We start from the raw sequence: 26660 nt of genomic DNA on the forward strand, positions 1-26660 counted from the left end.
AACATAAAGACGGAGCCAACAAGAGGAAGAATATGGACCCAAAAGAACTGCCAACAGCAAAAGCTGGAGCCCAGCTATGCATTTCTTAAAAAATTCCCTGTATTGCTCATTCCACTTAGAATTGGGTTTTTTGGGTTTTTTTGGGTTTTTTTGTTTTGCATCTGAAAGCATCTTAACTGAGACACTCAGGCTATGGAATTTGGACTTATAATAGGACATTGAGAAACCAAAAGTAAACTGTCAGTACAGAATATGTAGAAGATTCATCTGAACGTGGTATATGGGATGAATTTCATCAGGAGACAAGTGAATACGAGTCAGGAGATAAGTCCAATTGTCCAAGGAAAAGGTAATGCAGTTCTGAACCAGAGCGGAGGCCAAGAGAATGCTTTGAAGAAATAGGAGACAGTGTTGAAATAAAAGTGGGCCAGCCAAGAATGTCTGCAGCCAGAAAAGAAAAATCACCAATTAGGAGGACATGGTGGTTAAACTGAACCATCAACCTGTTCCTACTTGTTTGTCACCAAAATGGACGGTCAGCAGCCACAGTTTTATACAGATTCCTGGAGGAGAATCCTACACAGTGGAGCACTCAGTTGCACTTAGCTGCCTTCCAGCTCGACAATGGATCTGCACATCTCCCTCCTGCCTCCTCACCCGCTTTGTCCCTCACTCTGTTTCCTAGGATTGAACCCTGTGGTCAGGCAGGAGTACAAGCCTTTGTCTTGGGCTCTGATTGCAGGGGATTCCAAAGCCAAGACACTGACCTAAAAGGAGGGCTAGACCAGATAATAATTAGCCTCCACATTTCAAATTCTGTGGTTCTGAGCACAAAATAATGTGCTTTCCAAAAGCAACTGCCCCACAGAGAAGATAAGGTGACTATTACTAGAAGAATTACTATTCTTATCAGGAATATTTTTTTAAGAATTAATAATACGATTAGAAGTTAATCCTGTTATTATAGACCAGCACAGGGCCTTCCAACTTCCCTTTTTTCACTGGTATTTTGTTGGGGTTAGTATTTTTGATTACCCTCTATTACTGGCCTTATGCTTAAAAAAGCTTTTCCATCCTGGGATAGTTGTTCTGATAATTACAGTGTGTTCAAATATATCCTGTAAGAATTTGGGCACATTATGAAAAGATTCCTCAAAAAGCAACTGGAATGGCTAATAAGAATAACAGAGGGGCGCCTGGGTGGCTCAGTCGGTTAAACATCGCCCTTGGGCTCAGGTCATGATTCCAGGGTCCTGGGATCAAGTCCCACATCAGGACCAAGCAGGGATTCTGCTGGTCCCTCTCTCTCTGATCCTGCCCCAGCTCTCCCTCTCTCAAATAAATAAATTTTTTTAAAAAAGAAGAAGAATGTAAATGAAGCCAAGAGGGAACAGGAAACAACACTCAAGAGTTTAACTTACCAGGAATGGATATAGTTAAGGTTGGAAGAACAGATAAGCAGTTTACAGTCTCATCTATGTGCCTTATCAGTGCCATCAGTTTGATCCATTTGAATAAGTAAGGTAGTGAATCACTAGGCACAAGATGGTAACTGAAGTGAACCTAAAACTCAGCGATTGCTTGGGGAAAAACAACAGAACTCAGTCACAGCAAGGAATTGTGAACTGCGCACACTAATTCCTTGTAGGTGACAGAGGTTAGGAGAAAAAGAACTCCAGGATGATAAATACTCAAAATATTGTGAGCCCTGAAAAAAATGAATCTGAGGGAAATAATGAAAAGTGTCGATTTCATTCTTCAAAGGTGGCAAATATGTCGGATGTTTTAGCCCTTGAACCTCAGAGATGGTCCATCAAATTTGATCATGAAACCACCTGACTGAAATTGATTTAGAACAGTTTCACCTGTTTCAGAAGGATGGGAATTTTCCAGAGTACCTATGAAATGTAAGGCATGCACTAGAGTCACTCACTCAGAATTGAATAGCTAATGTTATTATCTGTAACACGTGGCGAACAGCTTTCCAGAGAGTGGAGACAAACTCCAGCTCATTTACAAGGACTTAATATACTCAACACCCACATATCCGGTCACTGTGCCATTAGGGGACATTGGCTGAGCTGGCAAAGGGAATTAAGAAGCACAAGCATACTTTTGGATACATAGCAATGACTATTAAGCAGGCTTTCCCTTTTTCTCTGTAAGAATCTGTTCCTCTAGGGACGCCTGGGTGGCTCAGTGGTTAAGCGTCTGCCTCCGGCTCAGTAAGCCCCATATCGGGCTCCCTGCTCAGTGGGGAACCTGCTTCTCCCTCTACCATTACCCTGCTTGTGTTCTCTCTCTCTCTCTCTCTCTCTCTCGCTGTCTCTGTCAAATAAATAAATAAAATCTTTAAAAAAAAAAAAAGAATTTGTTCCTCTAGAAGATCCTCTCCCCTTTCTTATCACTCTTTGGTTAAGGATTTGGTCAATTTGTTCATAATCATCTCCTATTACTAAAGTACTGAACCATGGGTACTATTTTTACTTCTCCCTGAGGTATTTGCATATTTTTTTCTATGCAATGGAAAAAAAAATACCAACTATAGAATCGTGGTCTTGGTAAGTAGTGAAAAGAAGGAATTTAGTGAAAGGGTCCAGCCACCACATTCTTCAAAATTTACGCCAAGGTGGGGGGTGGGAGGGTGGGGTAGGGCCTGGGTGGCTCAGATGGTTAAGCATTTGTCTTGGGCTCAGGTCATGATCTCAGGGTCCTGGGATCCAGCCCTGCTCCAGGCTCCCTGACTCAGTGGGGAATCTGCTTCTCCTTCTTCCTTTGCCCCTCCCCCTCACTTTTTCTCTAATAAAATGTTAAAAAAAAAAAAAAAATACACCAAAAAGTCATTCTCGTCTCCTGCCCTCACACTCAATACAACTCACCTTCCTGCCTTCTTTGAACGCAAAGAATGGCCGTTTTTGCCAAAGAACGGCCACAAAAGAGTCATAAAAGGAGGATGGACATTTTCACCCTGCCCTATGGGGGTCTTCACATGAGGAAGAAAGAGAGAAATGAAGTGATTAATCCACTGGCATGCAATTTCCCCTTTTGTTAATAGACACTTCCGCTCAGAGCTTCTTCCTTCCCCGCTCTACTTCTCTTGTGGGCTACAAAGGATCAGGAAGCCAAGCGACAGGAAGCCAAGCTAATGGGAAGTCAGAATCTGGGCAAGGGGCCTAAGATGAGCAGGGGGGCACCAACAGACCGTGAAGGAGGAGTTGGAGGTAATAACCAGCCAGCAGTCTGTTGAGCCTCCCTATGGACTCATTCAGTCATGGCACATTCAACACTTATTAAGCCCTTATAGACCAGGAAATGGGGACACAAAAATGGAAAGATGTAATACTTTCCAGCTTCTCAAAGCTTAGTGGAGCAGCTCATCACCAACCTCAGGCCACAACTAGAGGGGAGAATGGTTGGGCCCCCCCCCGGAAGTGATGGAGAGAAGCATTAACTGGTATCCACAGGGCGCAGGGGCGAGGGGGAGAAAGAGCCCCTAAAAGCTCTTGCTTTTTCGCTGTACCTTCATTTTAAGTGAAATGGTTTTTTATATTCCTTTCCATTCTGTTATCCTATTTTACTCAGAACTTCCAAGGCACATTAAGGAAATACTGGGTGGGGGGCGGGCAGTGGGTATTTGAAGTCAAACACAATACCCCTTTTAGTATTCCTTGCAATTTCAATCCCTCCCATTGCTTTCTTATTTTTTTTTTAAGTCAAATGTGTTTTACTTTTTAAAGGAAAATGTATTTTTCTCTTTTTTATCCTGCTGCCTCCAATTCATTTCACAAAATGTGAACGTTCCTTCATTATGCCGCACACCGGCTCTAAGAAATGTCATCAGAATCGCAAAGTTATTCAGTGTCTTGTGACTGCTCTGCAGTATTTACCCAAGTACCCTTGCAGATCTATTCATGAATAAATTTTGCATGCTCTGTAAAGCTAACTGCATTTTTGGATATTGCCATTCATAGTTTTATGAGATACTAATTGTAAGGAGTTGATGTTTTCCCTGTCCCATATATGTCCTTGTTGATTCTAAAGTATTTTACGTCAGAAAACAGCTTAACAGGAATAAAAACAGCACGTAAACCAAGGAGTTGCCAGCAGGGGATGACATGCTTAATTACTGTTGGCTGTGGTCCTTTAGACTGAAGACATAACCTTCGAGTAATTACTAACTCACACACACACGCATTAATCCTTTCCAACACGTATCCTTTCTCAAATGCAATGAAGTTAACAAACTTCCCCAGTCCCATCAACTCTATGATCCTTTGATTTCCGGTCTAACTCTGGTAGACAGTTCAGGTTTTATGGGAAAGCTCAGTGCTAATGCCTTCTGATCTGTAGTCTTGACTCATGGACATGACCAGGAGTAGGTGCCATGCAAGTACAGGACCATCAGTGTGCCTAACTGGCATGCTGCCCAGATGCCTCCCGCCATCTGTTGGAAATGGAGTCCAGCGGAAGCAGAAGGTAGGCTAAAAAATGCATTTTTTTCTCATGTCTTTGAATAAAGTACATTTATCATGTTTTAATAATTAGCCATGTAAACAGGCTTTCAATCAGGGCCTCAGATACTAAAACATTGCTTGCTTTATTTTTGTTTGTTCGTTTGTTTTCTTCCTGCCATAGGAACGCTTTGTCCCATGCTCTATGTAAAGGAAGCTTCCATCTCCCGGTCTCCCAGCTCCCTGAAATACGATACAGTCCAAGAAAAGAATCAATCACACAGAGCAAAATGTGAGATGAGAGAACATTTCCTGCAGAAGCGAGAGGTCAATGAAGAGAGGAGGAGTGAGAGGACAGGCAGGTTGTGAGCAGGCCAGGAACTATTTTATTTCTGTCACCACAGGGTTTGTAGCTCTTGGGAAAGTCACCGGGGATGTGTGTCAGAGGATGCTAGTCTGGTCAGTAGCGCACGTATGCGCTTAATAAGTTAATAGGTTTTTTCTCAGTCCTCATTATATCTGCTGCCCTAGAGAAGACATAAATTGTATTAGACTTCATCCCCCCCCAATATATGTTTTTTAGAATAGAAATCATCATACCCCTAGACCAGCTGTTCTCCAGGTAGTGTACATGAGAATCAGTAGCAAGTGTACGTCCCACCCCTGAGTTTCTGATTCAGTTGGGGGTGGGGGGGTGGGGAAGGGGGCAAGAATTTAGATTTCTAAGAAGTTCCCAGATCAGGCTGATGTTTCTGTTCTTTAGTAAGACAGGAGGCCTTAGCAACACTTTTCTATGTATCTCTCCCCTTGCAAGGGAAACAAAAGCAAAACTAAACTCTATGGAGACTACATCAGAATAAAAAAGCTCTTGCACAGGAGAGGAAACCATCAACCACACAAAAAGGCAACGTCCCGAACGGGGGAAGATTTTTATAAATGTTGTGTCCAATAAGGGGTTAATATTCAACCTGTACCAGGAATTTATATAACTCGACACCAAAAAAATCCATACTCTGATCAGAAGATGGACACAGGACCTGAACAGACATTTTTACAAAGACGTCCAGATGGCCAACAGACACATGAAAAGATGTTCAACATCATTAATCATCAGGGAAATGCAAATCCAAACCACAATGAGATAGTGCCTTATACCTATGAGAATGACTAGGGTCAAAAAGACGAGAAAAATCAGTGTTGGCGAGGGTGTGGAGAAAGGGGAACCCTCATGCACTGTTGGTGGGAATGCAAACCGGGGCAGCCACTCTGGAAAACAGTACAGAGGTTCCTCAAAAAATTTAAAATAGAACTACCCTATGATCCAGGAATTCTACTACTGGCCCTTTACCCAAAGAAAATGAAAACACTAATTCCAAAACATATATGTACCCCTATGTTTACTGAAGCATTATTTATAATAGCCAAGATACAGAAGCCAAGATATGGAAACATTATTTGTAATAGACAAGATATCTAAGAGTCCATAGATAGATGACTAGATAAATAAAATGTGGGGTGTGTGTGTGTGTGTATATATATATATATATAAATATGTGTCAAACACACACACATATATATATATACCACATATATGTGGTGTGTGTAGTGTGTGTATACACACACACACACACACACACACATATACATATATATAATGAAATATTACTCAGCCACTAAAAAGGACTAGATCTTGCCATGTGTGACAACCTAGATGGACCCAGAGGGTATTATGCTAAGTAAAATAAGTCAGACAAAGAAAGACAAATGCCATCTAATTTCATTTATATGTGGACTCTAAAAAACAAGACAAATGAATAAACAAAAAGCAGAAGCAGACCTGTAAGAGAACAAACTGGCGGCTACCAGAGTGGACAGGGTAGGGGATAGGCCAGATGGGCAAAGGGGAGTGGGAGATACAGGCTCCCAGTCAGGGAAGGAATAAGTCATGGGGATAAAGGGCACAGGATAGGGAAGAGTGTCACTGGTGGTGTAATAATAGTGTTGTATGGGGACAGATGGTAACCACACTTGGAGTGAACACAACATAACATATACGCTTGGCAAATCACTCTGCTGTACACCCAAAACTAATATAACTGTGTGTCAATGATACTCTAAAAGAAAGTCAATAAGTAAAAAATTCAGAGAAGGGAAGATCAGAAGGTTTTAGATCTGAGCAAGACATTAGTGTTAGGAGTCTTTAAAACTCACTCCCTTCAATTAATGAGTTCTAAAATAAAGCCCTTGGGATCACCTCACTAGCTCAAGTCACTTAGTGGGCTAGTCGGAAACACCTTAAGGTGAATAGCTAGGCTCCTTTGACCATGACTGTTAGAACCAAAAACATGTTTGCAGTATTTGTAGGCTAGTTGCGCTATCTGGGCATGTTCCTCCCTTTAGAGAAATTTAGGACAATGCACGAAGGGGGGGGGAGAGAGAGAGAGAGAAAGAAAGACAGACAGACAAAGACAGAAAGACAAAGACAGGAGGGAGGGAGGGAGGGAGGGAGGGAGGGAGGGAGGGAGGAAGGAAGGAAGGAAGGAAGGAAGGAAGGAAGGAAGGAAGGAAGGGTGGGCGGGCCTGTCCCTTGACCTCTATAAGGCCATGTCTCTTTGGACAGAAGAGAATACATATCCCACGTGCCCCCTTCACCTGGGGAGAGGAGTGCTGCAGACAGAGGATTTGGGGGAGGGAGATGCTAAATGGATGGGCTTCATCCACGTTTTCTCAGTGCATCTCTTGACCTGGAATATCTTTTCACAGGCAAGCAGTTCAAGGGCAAAGCCCACCCCTATTGTCATTTGCACAGGGTCTGGTGCTCTGACTGACCCACAGAACTGATATCATCATTCCAACAGCAATCCATCCCAGGGTGAGCAGCGGACGTGGACGCTGAGTGAGGTGTCGGGGAGCACCACTGCCCCCTTATAAAAGGGGCTTGTGGTCTCTTTATGAAAGCCATCCCCTAAATGACACTACATGAAGATGCTGCCATTCTGAATGGTAAAATGCTTGCTGCCTGTACACCCCGAAGGTGTGTTATGTGGATTCGTAAAACCTCATCCAACGGCTCTAGCCTTGCAAAATAAGAAATCCCCTCTTGTTACCAACACACGGCTTCATTTACCCAGGAAGAATTCCTTAACAGTCAAGGCTCATTTTTTCCACTAATCAACCATTCCTTATATTTTGGTTCTGCACAAACCACAGGCCTCTCGTGCAACTCTGAACAGCAGAGGCTGAGTACCTGCCGTCACCCAATTCCGTCTTGCCGTGCACCTCGTAGGCGGCCCGAGACAACCCAAGGGGGGGCAGTGGGCAAAGAAGCAGCAGAGTTTATCACAGTTCAACCATTTTCTAAGCTGATTCCTTTTGAAAACATTTAAATGTCTGCGAGGTAATCCGCCCCTGTGGCTGGTTGCTATTTCTGTGAGGCTCGGAGAGGCGCAGGCTCTCCGAGGGCACGTTCTGGCCACACTAATGGCTCTCCCAGGCAGGGTATTGTGCTATATGCCAGGGCCCGGGGAGAAGGGGGCAGGGCACCTCTTGCCCCGCGGCCCCACCCCGGGGGGCTCCCAGCTCATCACACAGCCCTCTGGGGTCTTGGCCATTTGCCTCTGCAGAGATAAACACTATAGGTCAGCCCAAGGCATGGATTTAATGAAAGGGCTGTTGGAAGCCACATCAAACAGCAGCGAGAGTCCACAAATCTGCTCAGCAAGGTAACTTGGAGGGCATCTGTCACAATCCCTTCCCCTGATGGCTAGCGCTTGATCCGCCCAGAGAGAACGCTTTGCAGCATCTTCAAATATTTACAGCGTACCCCTCCTGTCGCCCACAAACAACTCCGAAACCCTCCTGCAGGATGTGTCTCCCTTCTCCTCTCTTGGGGGTCCACATGGCACGTGTCCAGGCCCATGGTCAAGAATGCCCCCAGGGAGCCGTGGTTGGGCAGACAGAAGAGTTCCCTTGTCATACCCGTGCTGGGAAGTAAAGCTCCTGAGGCACGTTGCAAGCTTTCTTCCAACTGCTTTCTAGCATCACTCTAGAGCCAGAACTGCCCAGGAGACGGAACGCGGAACTCTTAAACATGCAACTTACACATATGTTGCAATTTCCAAAAGTCAGAGTGTCGCATTTCGTGGATACATTGTAAGCTATCGGATACATCCAAGAAGATGTGAAATTAATGTCCACCGTGCCCCCCACCCCCGTCTGCCCTGCTCCCTAATTGTTTCTTGAAGCCTCCTTTAAAGGGAAATGTATTTTTGAATGATTTTTTAGGCCATTGAGTAAAGCATATTTTATGCTTCAGCAGATCTCCACTTCCCCACCAAGGGAAGGAAACAAGACTGACGCAAAAACAATTTATAGCAAACTCTCACATCGCAAACATATTAACTCAAATATAGCCAGTGCCCCGGGTATCTTGAGTGAGTTAGATGTTAAACCAATATCAAGATGAACTAGAGAACACAGGCAATCAGATTTTCAGGCACAAACAGCTCTTCTAGTCAGTACTGCCCACCCCTGCAGGACAAGAGAATGCTCAACTTAGGCCATGGACCCGTGCACCTCCTATCAGAGCTATATACCCAGGCCCCAAAGAAGATTCATTCAGTGTACCCAGAAACAACTGCTTAAATATAACCCAGAATTTGCGGGTTGATTTACATTTTTATTTATATATTCTCAGCGTGCATCTACAGGATTCATTTATTCTTCCCGTAAATGTTAATTAATTGCCCATAATCCGCCAGTTATTGGATGAGAGACAGTGAGAGATACAAAGAATCATCACTTTATTGTTAGTGCCAAGAGTAGGAGTGTGTCTGATCATGCAGATAGATGAGGATATATGTGCCCACCGCATCCTGGCCAGTCCTTGCTCCCTGGGGCACCGGATGCCCACGTCTGCCCCATTCCAGGGGTGCTGCGATGTCCACAGACTGCTCCCTGTCCCTGTTTTGAGATGTTACAAAGCAAAAAATAATGATGATGATGATGATGATGATGATACAAGATATACTAAGGCCTGTCAGCTCAGATCCACAGGCTGTTTTTGCCACTTCCTGGCTGAGGAACCCGGGCCAGGTGGAAACCACCATTTTCTGCTCCTCGGACTTCACATCTCTAAAGAATGGCACCAACTGCAGAAAGATGCAGGGAGGACAAAGCAGGATGATCCATGCAAAGCAGGGAGATCAATAAATTCTCACCAAGTATTAGCCATCATTCTTGCTGCAAAATACCCTGCATGGGGGCTCTCTCTTTCATACCAGGGAACCAATGGACTCTTCTGGTGTCTGCACGCAAGACGTGCATTAATCTTCCTGATTCCCTGCTCTGCTCTGCAAGTCCTTCCTGGGCAGAGGCTAGGTGGGAGATGCACAGTTGATTTCACACAGGTGCATCCTACACCTGATGCGGTACAGTTAACCAGCCAGCAACACTCGGGTGTTGGGGGAAGTGTTCTTTGAACAGGGGGAAAGACTTGGGGGCACACATTACACAGCGGCATATGCAAGAAAACCCCCAGAGACCCTGTCTGGATAGCCAACAATGAGCGTTAGCATTTACTCAACTTGCTTTCCACCTTCCAATCACCCAGACAAGCATTCATCGCCAAACTTAAAGTATCCAAGTTAAAATGTAAAATGTCTGTCTTAACTCCTCAGCTGAGGTCTCCTATACTCTAGAGTGAACCTCACCTCTCTTTTTGGAAGTGTTTTTGGAAATTAACACGTTTGTTGAGTACTTTAATAATGTAAATTACACTCTTGCCTCTCAACCAGAAAAATATTGATTCCAAGTGGTGATGGTGAGTAAATCTCTGTAGAGGGCTGTCATTTTCAACTCAGTGGGTCTCACTGAGGCTAAAAGCTTTACATTAAACTAAGGCAAAGGCAAATTCCAGAAAATGATTTTTTAAATGTATCTCAAAATGGATAAAATATTAGATGAAGTAATAATTTCATATATCTGTCTGAAAAAAATCTAGCTCATTTATCATTTTTCAAATGGGAAAAGATTGGAAATTCTCCAGCATTTATGCACATAGAACATTTTTTCGCCTCTAAAAATTAAAAATGGATGAAGCAACTTTTCCTAAGGGTGGAAGAAAGAAAATTTTCAGGCTGAGATCAGGAACTTCATGCCCCAGTCTGCAAGGAATTTTAAGACCAAAACAATTGAGAATGATTTAAAAATATTTTAATCATGCCTACTTTAAAATAGGGACCTGCTCTAACAGTGAAAGGAAGTTAGAAGTTAAGTATCTAATATGATCTTGTTCCTCTCTCCAAAGTGGTGATTTTTCAAGCACTGGAGAACAGTTAAATGAGGGCTGTTACAAAATTCCACACAGGATGATCAACAATATAAATGCAGAAAAGAATCTCATAATTACCGAAGGAAACTTCCAGCTGTGGGCAATTAAAGATTTAACATATTAACAATGAGAATCTTCCAAATGTGGGGGGAGGCGGGGAGGGAAGAGGCAATTCACAGAACTTACAGTCTCAATGAAAACAATACATCATCAAACTTCTGACCCAGAGACATCATGAAATAGCTGTGTTGAATTATCGGATGCCCTTGACTCTGAATCAAATGCCACAAAAATTCAAACACTATGCTAAGTACTCAAGTGGTTGGTTCTTTTCCAGTTCTCACAACCATGGAGTATATTTAGAAATGCTCACTGCTTCTATTATGTCCAAAATATTGGTGAGAGAATGTTCCACTCCCTCCCGCCAACTCACATGTAGGTGAGAAAAATGGAATTCACTGGGTGAATGACCTCCAACCCTTGTTGCCTCAAGGGCCTCAGGCTAAGGTTTTCATTTCCCTTCCTTCCTTTATGGTAACATTCCCATTGAGGGGACTATTAAAGCAAGCACTTTTTCTGAGCTTCCACATATATATATTTTAGAACCAGTTATTCATTAATACCGGTAAAATAAAAGCCATAGCAATTGTAAGTATTTCCGGACTTGAGCTATTGGTCCAAATAAAAGTCCAAGATGCATGATTTGGGAACAATTATTTTGACTGAGTATCCATGTATAAGTAACTTTTGATGGACAATTTCTCTCTATATGTAAGTGTAGCAGGGTCCAAATTCACTCACACCACAATTCATCAAGGTCCCCCAATGGGTCAATAAATCATTTCGTTTTGCTTTGTTTTTTTTTACTGAGCCCCTACTGGCTAGAGAGACATTTTAGTTCAATTTTAAATACAGTTTGGTCCATTTAAAAAAAAAATCCTTCAAGGTAATATTGTTCCATGTATTTTTAAAATCTTAAGGATTTAGGGCGCCTGGGTGGCTCAGTCTATTAATCGTCTACCTTCAGCTCAGGTCATGATCCCAGGCTCTTGGGATGGAGCCCTGTGTCAGGCTCTCTACTCAGTGGGGAGCCTGCTTCTCCTTTGCCCCTCTGCCCCCTCTCTCAAACAAACAAACAAATCAATAATAAAAGCTTTTAAAAAGTAAAATAAAATAAATAAAATCTTAAGGATTTGGCCCTATCTTCAGTAGTGCCAGCCATGTCTGAGGTTTGGGGAATGTCTGAGGTCTGTGACTTCTAGAAACTTCCTACGACAAGAGTAGGCTTCCTCAGGCAGTGTCCTTTGCTCATTTCTAGGGCAATGGTAGTGGTATTGCTTCTTCCTCCTCTTGGCTTTGTTAGGGCCTGGTAGCTGGCTTTGGGCAAGGGAATCCTACCTTGGCTCTCCTGCACACAAACTCACAAAGTCTTTGACCCACTTCCATTTAGTCTCCCAGCTGATTGTTCCAATTTCTGCGTTGGCTAGAGGATCACACTGCTTCAAACCAAGACAGTCTCTGTGAGAGCCCTTTTGCTTTCAACTCAGCTGTATTCCTGGACATCGCTCTACTCGATATCCTGCTTCTCCTGGACTCCAGCTCCACGGCTAAGCCTTAAGATGCTAAGTAAGCATTTTCTCTCTATACCTTGGGAGATGTCTGCAATCTGAGTCTCTCACATTAACCCTCAAAATGCTACAGGAAGAGTTCCAAATAATGTATCAAATTCTTTCTTTAAACCTTGTGTCCCTCCTCATACCCCAGTTTCACTCCCACCTAGATTTCAAGTGTATTGCCTTGCTCAAAAGTTGCCCCCTGTCCTGGGATGCTAAGCCTCTGGGCCGTATAAAGAATTCCTTCAACTTTTTCCCCCACTTCAATGTAGTTGACCTTTGGGCAGAAGGACAGCTTAAGAGATAGTGCTCACAAGACCAAGCAGGGACATTGCAAGAGATTGTGAATCAGAAGATTCAGATTCCAGATTTGGGAATTCTTTTTTTTTTTTTTAAGATTTTATTTGTTTATTCATAAGAGACAGAGAGAGAGAGAGGCAGAGGGAGAAGCAGGCTCCCCACTGAGCAGGGAGCCCGATGCGGGACTTGATCCCAGGACCCTGAGATCATGACCTGAGCCAAAGACAGACACTTAACCATCTGAGCCACCCAGGCGCCCAAAATCTGGGAGTTCTAATTTACGGCCTAATTTTATTTGCTACTTTCAAATACTTTCTAATAGTATGACCCCGGGGAAGTCACTTACCATTGGCCAAGCCTTTGTTTCTCTCTGTAAAAAGGAGAGAATTCATGTTCTTTTTACCTCTTTAGTGTCCTTGTGGGAATAGTATGATTTCCTGGGGTACAAGGCAATTTGGAGGTGACAAATACAGGAAACGTAAGCTTTTCCCCGGCAAAACATAAAAGGGCAGTTTTTCACACGGGACACAAGTAAAGCCAGTTGTGTAACACACGCATTTAGTCCCTCATTCTATTCGCAGTTTTCCCACCAGGATCTGTGTCTTTGCTTAAAAACACTTAATACACTCACATCATCATAGATTATCTTACACCAGGGTATTCTAGGAACCACCACTTTACTGGGAACTTGGCTTCCTAGAACACACTGAAGTAATTTTCCTGCGCCTTCAAGTCACCAGAAAAGGAGAACTGGACATTTAGTTACCCTTACTGTTTAGTTGATGCACTGCTAAGAAAATGTCTTCCAATCAAGTCTTTGTCTCTGATGACTCTGTTGGGAGAGTGATGGTCATCTGGGGCTTATACAAAGTAAGAATAAGTTATCCAAGAAGGAATGAGATGCTTTGAGGAGACCTAGGCTTTACACAGTGGAGGGGAAAGTCAGTTTTGATCTGCAAGAATCTTCATCCACAAAGATAACCAAGGCTTTGACATTCACCACTCTGGTAGGTTCTAAATTGTTATGAAGATAAAGAATACAAATTATTCAATTCTGTATTTTTCCTTCCAGTTAAGTTTAGTATCGCTGAATAGTACTAAATATAACACAGACTTAGAGGCATTTTTCATATATATATATACACATATATGTGTGTGTCTATATGTAGATATATATATACATAATTTTTGAGAGGGGAGGGAAGAAGAAAATACTAAGCAGACTCCATGCCCAGTGTTGAGCCTGACATGGGGCTTGATCTCACAACGCTGAGATAATGACCTGAGCCAAAATCAAGAGTCAGACACTTAACCAACTGAGCCACCCAGGTGCCCACATTTTTCCAATTTTTAATGCAAAAATAGTCTTTAGTTGTTTATAAGCTTTCCCATGTAAAAATGATCATATAACAACTGTGATATGTAATTTACTAGGCCAATTATTACCTACAAGTGTTAAAAAAGACTTACCAAGATGAACCCATTTACCATATATTTGCTTGTCAGAAACACAAACGAGAAAAGCCCATCATTGCTTATTTAATCATTTAAGCCAGTATCTTATTTTCTAACAACAAAAATGAATTTTAGAGAAGAATATTTACTTAAGGTAATACAGTCATCTTGTTTTACTGAAAGTAATACTTCATACATAGCTATGTTCTAAAATTTATTCAATGATTACCTACGAGCCATCATCACATTTCTCTAAGACCCACAAAGAGATATTACTGAGTCCATCCTTGACAATTATTCCAATAATTCATCTCAGTTTATAGAATGGAAAATACTTATAACTTACATTTTAAAAGCAGACCCCAAAATGAAAAAACAAGGGTAGTGATTCTTTTTCCTTTCAGAGTATTATCTATATCTCTCTGTCTAGCTCCCTTTAGTTTTTTTTTTTAAAGATTTATTTGAGAGAAAGAAAGCGCGCACATGCACATGCACTCACACAAGCTGGGGGTGGGGGTGGCAGAGAGAGAGAGAGAGTGAAGACATTCCCCCCCCGCCCCCCCCCCCACCCCCCCCCCGCCCCCCCCCCCCCCAGCCCCCCATGGAACCCTGTGCAGGACTCAATCTCAGGACCCATCAGATCAAAGCCTGACCTGAAACCAAGAGTTGGATGCTTAACAGATTGAGCCACCCAGACACCCCAAGGTTTCCCTTATAGATTTAATGATTGCCTTGACATTTTTCCAGTTTAAAAAAATTTAGCAGAAACAGTATTTTGTTAGTTTTTTCTGAATGAGAAAAAATAATTTTCCCAAGTTTTACCAGGTGGTTCCAGTAATCAGGCAAGTTTAAGAACACTTCTTCTTACCTGGTATTCCTGGTTGTATCCAAATCTCTTCCCACAGCCTCTACCCCATGCCCCTCCCACAGTCTTCATCTCCTTGGGAGTTTAATCAAATGTTAAATAATCCACTTCACACTTTTCACTGTTAGTTTCTGCCTATCATCTTAACTCTCCCTGAATATTTGTTTTAATAGAAGACTTGAGAAGAATAAAAAGCTTTTTACAACCAAAGTAATGAACCCCTGGTTTAAGCTTAGATTCCTTGGTCAGTTAATTCTGGTCGTTCCCTAATGGCTATATAACATTCTGCTTACGAGACTGTGTATTTTTATTCCAAATGTAAGGGCAAAATAAAGCAACAGCACCAACACCACTAAGAACCTGAAGATTGACATGTCAGAAATTAATATTCTTTCCCAGAAAACAATTCCCAATCAGGAGACCAACATCTGGAATAACACAATTTTTAGTTTAATTTACAATGGAATTCAAAATATTTTTTAGTCCGTTTTTATTGAGAGGACCAGATGCAATGCATTACAAATTGTTTGCCTAATTCAAACCATAAAGAAAATTATCTCCCTTCCACATGACATCAAATTTAGAAAGGGGAGGTTGGGTGTAGAGCACTAACACCAATTCCTGCTTTTAAAAGACTGGGGGCTATACTCCGTAATTCCTTCATTTTCACTTAAACATTACGAACTGTTTTTCTTGAAGATAATCTTTTGCTTTGTTTGTTTCTGTAAAATACGTTATTATACATAGCTCAGATTTTACTCCTAAGAAGACTACAATATCCATGTAACATAAAATATGTCCTCTAAAAATGAGAAGCTACTTCCATAAATTTAATTAGCAGCACTTTCTGAGAAATGAGAAAGTTTTTGTGATGCCAACATGAAGGTTTCATTTGGACCTAAAGTGGATCTTTCTCAGCTAAGTTGTATTACACATTCTAAAAAGATGCTTTTTAAGGAATTCTTTACATATTGGGTTTAAATGATTTAAATTCATGAAATACAACAGAGAAAGTTCTACCATAAAGGTGTAGTTAGTAGGCTCATTCTATCATGTTCTTCACTGACTTTGTAAATTCTTCCTCTGGTTGACTTGACCGTGTAAGAGAAAGCTAACCCCTCATCAATCTTCAAGTATCAGTGGAACAAGATAGCATTTGACCAACTCACAGAACAGGTCTACAGGAGTTTTCTTCAAGTGCAACTAAGTTTAAGAATCCGATACTGAATTTTCTTTTACCACATCTATTACTTAATCTCTTATTGCTAGATGAGCAAAGGAAGACACTGGTTAGTAAAAACATTATTATTTATATTAATATTTTTTGTATCTTCGTATATTTCACTATACTCTGTGAATTATTGCAAGAGTGTAAGTATGAACATAAAACCCAAGCTCCATCACTCTCTTGATGGAGATAAGTGAGAACAAAACTTTGAAATAAAACAGAGGGTGAACGTGATGTAATACTCAACAACTTGTTATACGCCACTGAAATTCAGAGAAAGTAATGGGTATGGACAAGAGATGACACATTATTTTACAAAAAATGTGGAACATGACTACAATTGTTAAACTGCTAATAAATAGAACAGTTTGGGGGCTATTTTGGCATAGCCCAATTATTCTAGGATTGTGATCCTATTATGTTGTATTTTTATTGGAAGCTGAACAAGAGTTGATCTGATAATTGGTGGTCCAAGTATTCAAGATGATTTGGCACTCCAAAAAATACCCCTAGTAAAAGTGTAATTATGATTAAAGAGTATGAATAGTTTGTGATCCTGGGAAACATGAATTCTGATAAGCTTAGCCAAAGGTTATGATCATTTTACATGGTAAGATCCAAGTAAAAAAAAAAAAACAGCTTTATCTAGCATAGTCATTTTAACTCTCTGAGGACAAGCAGACAGGTATGTTCACCCAGATAAAACAGGCTGGAGAAACTAAGGCTCGAATACCAGCATGGCCTTCAATGAGCACACACTGTGAGGCCCTACCCCGGGCTCCTGCCTGGGTGCCCTTCCAAACCCTCTTCAGCATGAGGCTCATACTGTTTCATACAAGAACCGGGAAGCTACTCTCAGCTTGATGGCCTTCACAACACCTTCCCAGCCATCTTGCCAATATGACAGGTGCAGCTTGGGAGGCCAAAGAGTGAGGACGAAAAGAACGGCCTTGTGCATTTCTGAGTCCTTGCCTGACTAATGCAAATGTTCAGCCTCTAATAGCCCATTTCAGACACTGGTAAAAGGTGAGGCCGTCACTCCTTCTGTGTGACCCCCAAGGCAGCACTGCCATGTGATCACAGAATTCTTTCCAACTCAACCCAGACACAGCCTGGCTTATAACCCTTAACCTAGGGCTCCAGGCAGCCACCCACATTTATTCACAGTTGGCATATGACATGGAACCTTTTTGGCTTTTCTGGCCTGAGTACCCCTCAGGGATGGGGGGGACAGGGGAGACACCTAAGATAGACAGACTTGGGGACACTCACAAGGAAACTCAGGATGTCTGAGGGGCTACATTTACCAAATATGGATCAAACTGCTTAGTTCTTAGAACTAACAGTAATTGTTGAGATAAAGTATAGATTTCTAAGCAGTAATGATAGGAGATGAGAAAGCTGGGCTTGGGACTGTGATTTGTGAACTGCAGAATACAATAAAAAAACAATTATTCAAAAAAAGTCATAAGGCTTTTGGGTGGATTTCACCATCAAAATTCTGGAAGCATGCTAAGCTGTCATGGGGATGTAGGATGTGTCAAAGTCACCTGGATAGTCCAGAGTCTGGTCTAGAACTCACAATCCAGGACCATAAAATAGAGCTTGGTGTCTAAGTGTCCCACTACCACCCCCCACCACATGCGCACGTGCGCGCACGCACACACACACACACACGTCAACTCCTGTCTCCACCTCAACCTCCTCTTCCTTTCGACCATCAATCCTTTCAAGACCTCTTCTCAGAACAGGAGGGTTAACAGGAAACCTTCTAGCTGATAAGAAATGCTCTTTAAGGAGAGTAAAGTTGAGCTGGCTGTGAAAATTCAACCGTGTTGCCTTTAATTCATTTAATCACTAATAGCTAAATCTCCAGACACAGCCAACCATTGCTAAATGTGGCTTCTGTTCCCATTGATCCTCAGCAGCTTTGCCATTGTCAATGCTGTGAACAGCCTGCACTCCGAGGAAGAAAGGTGCCCAGGGCCCATTGCTGCAGGTATAAATAAAATCAATCTGCTCGTTTGGGCAAATGTCTTATTGATTAGAGCCGTGAAATGTCTGTTTCCACCTCCGCCTACATCCAGAATGTGGATACCTTTATGCGTGGGACATTAGGTATCAAGCAGTCTGTCTACATTCCTGTCAGAATGGCTACAAGGACCCGTAATAATATGGCAGCAAGTAAACTGAGATGTGTTCAAGTGAGAAATCAGTTGGCCGTGTGGGGATAAAAATGAGGATAGCATGAGGCATTATTGGTCAAAGGCAAGGAAGGCAGGCATATTGTAAATCGCAATGCTGCTTCCTCTGTCAGGTCACCCTGTACTGAAGCAGAATCAGAGAGTCAAGTTGGGGGAATTCCGCCCCCACCGTGGCCCTGAACCTCACCTTCTGCAGCTCTAAATCCAGGCAGCCCAGTCCTTAACCTCTGAGGACTGCGTGAGGATTCAATGAGATGATCTATGGAAGCTTCCCAAGGCACCAGGCACTTCATGAATATTTGTTTCTCTTCTGCTCTTAAGTGCCTCCCCCCTCCATCCCCCCCACAGGCCAGCAAGGGCATTCCATCACGTGGAAATGATGCTGTGATCTCACATCTTCTATCAGCCAGAACTTTTCCCCCCGTTCCAAGGGAGAGAACACCCACTGCAAACTGGCTTAAATAATAAATGTGTGACTCCCATCACCACAAACTCCAGGAGAAATGTTGGTTTCAGGCAAGTTTTGGACAAATGATACCATCAGGAAGCTGTTCTTTTTCTGCCTCTCTCCTCTGCCCCCCAGTCTCACCTTTATCGTAAGTCCCCACAAGGGAACTCCCAGGAGCTGCCGGCTCCCCTTCACACAGCAACAAAAGGGACTCATCTTCCAAGCACAGAGCATGACACCTCATATGTCCGAGGAAGAAAGGACACCTCTTCTGCCAGTTCACACACCGAGCCTCACATTCACTTTACAGCCTGCGCGTCCGTGCCTGAACTAATCCTCGCAGTCAAGGGGATGGGAAATGTCACACTCATACAAACTGCAGGTCTAAACCGTAAAGACACGTAAAAACTCGGGAGATCAGGTTACCACTGGTAAAAATGGAAGAAAGGCACTATGTGCCTGTCAATTAGCAGCTAGAACTGACAGATTCTAAAGGCTGACCTGTCCCCCTCCTCCGTAGGCCTAGGAATGAATCTTTGTTCTAAGATGCACAGTTCAAGGAATGCTGTGTGGCAGAGCTTTGTTGCTGTCATTGCTGACCATGACAGTCAACAATAGATGACCAGTACAAGGGAAAAGGACCTGGATGAGATGTGAAGGGCAGCCATGGAAGAGAGAAGATACTCTCAGATTCCGGATGAATCTAGAACCCTTACCATTTGCTAATCAACTGATTGTTTCTTCTCTCTCCCTGACCAGCATATTCCAAGACAGCTCCTGTTTGGGGCCTCAATAGGTCAGGAACAGTGGTGCCATTCATTAAGATAAAAACTCTGAAGAAGGGACAGATTATTGGGGAAAGGGATAGTTACTACAAATCCAATTTTAGTCGTGTTAATTTTAATTCAGAAATGCCTTTAGATTTCCAAATGGAAAGACAGCAGTGGTGTTGGGTGTATGTGCTATCTATAAAATGGCAGGTCAGCCATTCCTTAAACTCCTTCTCTAGGTTTACCATTTTGAAAATCCATACCACATCCACCATCTTCAGCTTTTGCAAGGCTCAGCAGTTAAGATTTCCATTTACAATGCTCCTTGCTGAGGACACTGCTTTTAACCGAACCAGACAGAAAGCCAGGAAGAAGACTCTTCACAGAATATATCTTCTAGACCACAGATCACTGAGCCTACTGTACGTTATGGATTAACTCCCGCCAGTTGACAAAATTCATTTCTGCCCAGTGTGCTGCCCACGCCCCCAAAGGAAGGTAACATGCTTACCTCTGGACCTGTCAACTGGCACAAAAAATAGAGGCACAATTCTGAGTTGACCCTTCAAAAGGGACTATTCCTTCTGGCTTCAAAACCCAAAGGTATATTATGTATAGGGTTTAGGACACCATACAAGTTTGGCCAGTATCCCAACTGAATCTTAGATAATGATGAGTTCTCCATGGACTTCAAATCCAACAGTCTTGGAAACTCTTGACCACCAGCAGCTGGAAGCCCTTCTGTCCCATAACTGAGTGCTACCAGCTCACACAAGCCTAACTGGAGAAGACCCCATCTAACCATCATGGCTAGCTTGACAAATAAATCCCCATTATCTGCTAAGCAGTACCTTTCCCACATTCCCAAGTGAGAGGGAACAAAGAAAGAAAAGGGACAGAGAAACCAAGTCTGAGGCAACAACAGAAGGTGGCAAGTGCAAAGAGCCTCACAAATACAGTTAAGAAGATTCTACATGTCATACAGTATAATTAGACCTTGCAGAACTAAGAGAGACCTGAGTTTCCTAGAGAGGTCTCCACCCTCCCCCATGGGTGATTTCATCCCATTTTGCTCCTTTAAATATCATCTGTATGTCAATGACTCCCAAATTTACATTGCCCTGACCTTTCCCCTGATTTATAGATCAAATTGCCCACTTGACATCTCCGCTTAGATGTCTAAAAGGCAACTCAAATTTCATAGATCTTAAACAAAATTTTGATTTCCACCACTCCAGCCTCTTTCTCTTCCAACACCAGTCATTTCAATAAAATCACTCTATCTATCCAGCGGCTCAAATGCAAAACCACACTTCCCTCCTTAACCTCCCCCTTGCTACCCCACCCCCCATGTATTTACTCCATCAGCAAGTCTTGTTGACTTTACCCACAAAATTAGCCCTCCCAACCTCCCCACCCTGCCCCCCCATTCTTTGCATCTACACTGTCAATACCGTCACCTCACTGGACCCCAGGAAAACCCTCTTAACTGGCCTCTCTGTTCCCATCCTCCACCAGCAGCTAGAGGAGCTGAGCTGATGCATATGGGATTTCATCTTGCCTGGCTTGAAGTGATCAAGCACCTTCCCATTTGTTTCACTGACCGAGTCCAAACTTGAACATGACTTCAAGCCTACCACCGGCAGGATCCCTGCATATACTCTGTACTCTCGCCTGCCCCCTCATTGACCTTCTAGCCACATTGACCTTCTTTCTGTTTCTAGAACAAGCAAAATGTGTTCCTCCATCAGCATCTCTCCGGACCCAGTTTAAAGCCAACATGGCGACACCTTCTTGTGTACCCTCACGGAATAGTGAGATTCCCCACAGGCGTACCAAGAGGGATGACAGCACCCTATTCCTGTTCTTCCTCTTTTCTTTTCTTTTTTTTTAAAGATTTTATTTATTTATTTGACAGAGAGAGACACACAGCGAGAGAGGGAATACAAGCAGGGGGAGTGGGAGAGGGAGAAGCAGGCTTCCCGCTGAGCAGGGAGCCCGATGCAGGGCTCGATCCCAGGACCTGGAATCATGACCTGAGCCAAAGGCAGATGCTTAACGACTGAGCCACCCAGGCGCCCCATGTTCTTCCTCTTTTCATCACTTCCCAGGATTATCTTGCTTCATTACTTGCCTTTTTCTGTCTCCCTACCAGAATACAAGCTTCAAAAGAGCAGTGACTTTTTATTTTCCCGCAACTGAGTACCCAGTGATCGGTACCTCCGAGCCGCTCAATGAGTATTTCTGAAATGAATCCTCTAACTCAGTGGTTTTCAGAAACACTTTCTGTGGGATCCTGGGGTTCTGCCAAAGTTCTTCAGGGACAGAGCAAGGGAGACGAGGCAGGCAGAAAAGGAGGCATTGCTGGCTGAGTTTTGAGCCTTCCACGGATTCAGCTGGAATGCTTCTGCTTTCTTCTGTTTACGCAGTGGTTTCCTGCCAAGATTTTGTTTGTTCGAAAGTTTGTGCTCTACAAACTATTTGACAACCAGTAGTCCCTTGCTACGATCTCATTTGATACATGAGCTTACTTGCCTATGGCCTCAAAGGATGTCGGTACAAACCCCATCCAAAGTCCAGGTCCCACTGACAAAGACGAACATCCTTTTCCCTACATCTGGTGCATTCCAAATACCCTCACTTCAATGTGCAGCTGCTGTTTCTCACTGTTATTAAATAATAAAGCCACACATTCCTTGTTACTATGAAAAGCAACACACTGTCCGGTCTGCTGGATTTTATCCTAAATATCCTATGGAACTTTATTCTAAATGACAGAACTGTCTGACCCAAATCCTGGTTAGCTATTTAACCATTGTTTTCCAAGCAGACAGTTGAGACTAAAGAAATTCATCAAGTGAGATTTTCTTCACATTTAATGTCTTTCTGTGCAAATCAAGCTGTCAAGTGATAGAATATACCTTATAGCTACAATCAAGAATAAATGTCAAACAGATTTTAAATTATGATAATCATTTTATAAACTAATATATAAGGATTAATTCAAAAGTATTAACTTTAGCTTAATTCATAAAGGCATTTATGAATGTGAGATAATAAGATCTATGTCCCCTGGTCTGTAATACTCAGGAGTCTTGAAAGGGTTTATTGTGGCAGGAAGAGTCAAACTATCAGTTTCTCCCAGCCTATTAAGGATTACGATTTACCACATTTCCTAATATACAACAAATTGAGCGAATGCCACAAGCACATTCTGCACAAGGCAGATTTGAATTCATGCTTAAATCTGGAAAACTCAATTTATGGTCAACCAAACTCAGCTGTAGGAAAATATATGTAATACTCATAACATGCAAAAGAGCCCCCAATAGGAATGTTATAAAGTATAATAAGTAAACGGTAAGAAGAGATACTATTGAAGGATGTAGAGAGAAACTGTGGTATAGCACAAGGAACAACTCCTTACAAGTTCCAAGTCTGTATCCTGGTGCTGTCTGTAATCAATGCACAGGCCATTCTGATGTCTGTGTGCCTCAGTTTCCCCCGGGTAGTTTAACTGCATATTGAACATGTGCTGGCTGCCTCCTCATCATCCATTTCCCTCTTTTTTTCAATGAGGAACCATCCAAACCCATTCTCTGTCCTGAGATGTAGATGGGACAGACCCTGCCTGAACTCCAGGGGTGGGCCCTTGATACTTAGGGGATGGACTGTGCTCATTGGCCTAAGGCATCGCTGTTGGTCTAAGAATGCGTACCAACTTCATTTAAAGCCCAAAAGCCATGAGGAGACATTTGCTAGAGTTTGGGGGATCTAACTTTCTCTTGTATCATGACCAGAACAGAAGCCCTCTCTTCCTGTAGATAGCATGGCGTAAGAACGTGAAATTGGAACTGCCACCATCACTGCTGCCACCCGGGAGGCAGCCTGAAGACAAAGATGCTGCAGACCTCCAGAACTGAGCTCAGCACGGAGGGTCCTAGAGACATGGAGCTGAAACCGTAGCAATCTCCTCAATCTCTCACATATAACTATGTCTGATAGCAGCGCAAACCTGGACTGTTCAGTTACAGAGCCGATAAAATTCTTTGGTTGATTAAGCCAATTTAGGTTGGGTATTGTTTTCCATAAAATATAAAGTATGCTAACATATACAGAACTGACTGTTCCTAAGCCATTCTTAGAATCCAGTGTCATTTGCTACCCAAGAGTCAGTGGCCCCTTCTTTGCCCCAATCTGGGTCTCAGTACTGCTAAATGCATAGTCACATGACTCAGGAAAGACTGACTCCCATTTCCAGTTATGGGTGGAAGAAAAACTGGCTTGTCTAAACCAATCTATTCAATCCAATACATCTTGCCAGTGGTTGGCTTAAGAAGGGAAATCCATGCGGCACCTGGGTGGCTCAGTTGGTTAAGCGTCTGCCTTCAGCTCAGGTCATGATCCCGGGGTCCTGGGATGGAGGCCCACGTTGGGCTCCCTGCTCTGTGGGGAGCCTGCTTCTCCCTTTCCCTCTGCTATTCCCACTGCTTGTGTGTGCACTCTCTCTCTTTCTGTCAAATGAATAAATAAAATCTTTAAAAAAAAAACAAAGAAAAAGAAGGGAAATCCATGAAGAGATTCTGTTGTGGCCAAGATTCAGATTTCAGGTCAAAGTTTTATAGATCCTAACAAGAGGCACAAGGACACTGCTGTGGGGAACATATGTTATGGAGTAAATACCACCCCCCCCCCTCAGATTCTTATGTTCAATCCTTACACCCAAGCGATTGTATTTGTAATTGGAGCCTTTAGGACGTAATTAGATCATGAGGGTGGAACCCTCATGAATGAGACTAGTGTCTTCATTAAAGAGACCTGAGAGACATCTCTTGCCCCCTCCCGGAAGTACCTACAGATAAGGAAAACAAATTTAAAAGTTTTCCTGGTATTTCAAAGCTTTCTGACCTCTAAATTGGTGGTGGGTCCACCTCAAATAATGAAATTCTAAGTACATCTTACCATCAGACATAATGTTTAAATACAATTCTCACCCATCACAAATAAATGATGGGATAAATGTCACAAAACTCTGAAACAAGGAACAGTGATAAATGCCTGCTGGAACTTTGAGTAATTCTAAGAACCACTAAGCACCTGTCATCACCACCTGAGGTACATCTTCATGCTCAGCTTGCTAAGAAGTTCAAGTTTACAGTTACATACAAGAAACTTAGTGTAACACAGCTACATTTAGAACAAAGAAAGGTGGACATGCTTATTTTATGGAATGTGAACTTATTGCAGTGGTTCAACTTACTTTTGTAACATTAAGCAGGACATCCTTTCCTTCTTACAACAATGAGGCAGCTGGTCAAGTAACAGTTTTCCAGAGCATGGAAGCAAACCATATGGACTCTTGAACGAGTGGGTACTTACACCTCTCCTCCAGGTACATTTTCACGCAATTATCTGCCATGCAGGCAAAAGCTCTATCAAATGGTGGTTCTGCCACCCACTCATGGGCATGCAGAAATGAAAAATCATGCATTGTATAGGGCGGAGGAAGCTGATGAAGTCATTTAACTGTGCTTTTAACATAGAATAAAAATAGTGATTTCCATGATTCATTAGTTGGCCTAAAATCAAAATGTATCCCATGGCTGGGTATTGTGTCCACAAGTGTTAGATGCATGTATGATGTCATCCTCATCCATCTTTTTTTTTTTTTTTTTGAGACTTTATTTATTTGACAGAGAGAGTGCGCACAAGCAGGGGGAGCTGCAGAGAGAGAGAGAGAGAGAGAGAGAGAGAGAAGCAGGCTCCCCACTGAGCAGGGAGGCCAGGATCCTGAGATCGTGACCTGAGCCGAAGGCAGATGCTTAACTGACTGAGCCACCCAGGTGCCGCATGGATTTCCCTTCTTAAGCCAACCACTGGCAAGATGTATTGGATTGAATAGATTGGTTTAGACAAGCCAGTTTTTTCCATCTTACATTATCCATCTTACAACAAAACTCATCTTGCTTCTTGGATGTTATTAAGTTCCCATACAAACTCTTCATGCAGGACCTTCTAAGTGACTCCAAATTCTTCCTCTCTAAGATTCATTGCACTGAACTGAACTTTTCCTCACTACAGCCATTACCAAACATAGAGTGGGACTCCCAAGCTTAGGGCATCACGGCCTCTGCCAACCTTTTATTTCTATTGATTATCAGAGAGCTTTTTGGCCAGAAGAGCTAATTCATAGTTTTACTTATGCTACTTGTTCAGATTTAGTTTGAAATAAAAACACCAGCTACTATTTTTTTTAAGGTGTATTGTCTATCATTTTCAAAACCTGGGGCCTAAATTATCCAAGATCTTCAGAATAAATTTACATGAATTCACAGCCTCAAACCCCACAGGAAACCTGAAAGGCAATTTTTTGTTTTCTCAGGATGAGCAGGAAGTGTTTTTTCCCAGGAAGAGGAGACGTTCAGGGGGAACCCACAGTAACATATAATTCAGACAAATGGGGTGAAGCCCAGAGACAGTCACTAAACAACCCCACTGACTCTTAAACACACTGCTTTTCTTCCCCTTCACTTTTTTTTTTTTTTTTTTTTTAAGATTTTATTTATTTATTTGAGAGAGAGAGAATGAGAGAGAGAGAGCATGAGAGTGGGGAGGGTCAGAGGGAGAAGCAGACTCCCTGCCGAGCAGGGAGCCCGATGCGGGACTCGATCCAGGGACTCCAGGATCATGACCTGAGCCGAAGGCAGTCACTTAACCAACTGAGCCACCCAGGCGCCCTTCCCCTTCACTTCTGATCTTCATCTTCTACTTACATATTACTTAGAGTTCATCTCAAAATGTTTAATTTATTCTCTCTCATACTTATTTTCCAGAAGAGTACCTGAATCAACATGACTGCCTTCTGAAAACTGACCTAATTGTCAGGATGCCTGACTGAGACTGTCTATTTCAGAACACACTATTTACCACCAAAGAGATGGTGGGTGTTTTGCAGGCCAAAGAACATAGCGTCTAGATAATAAAAAATTTTTAAA

The sequence above is a fragment of the Phoca vitulina genome, unplaced genomic scaffold (genome assembly GCF_004348235.1).
Source record: "Phoca vitulina isolate PV1807 unplaced genomic scaffold, GSC_HSeal_1.0 scaffold32, whole genome shotgun sequence".
Taxonomy (NCBI): domain Eukaryota; kingdom Metazoa; phylum Chordata; class Mammalia; order Carnivora; family Phocidae; genus Phoca; species Phoca vitulina.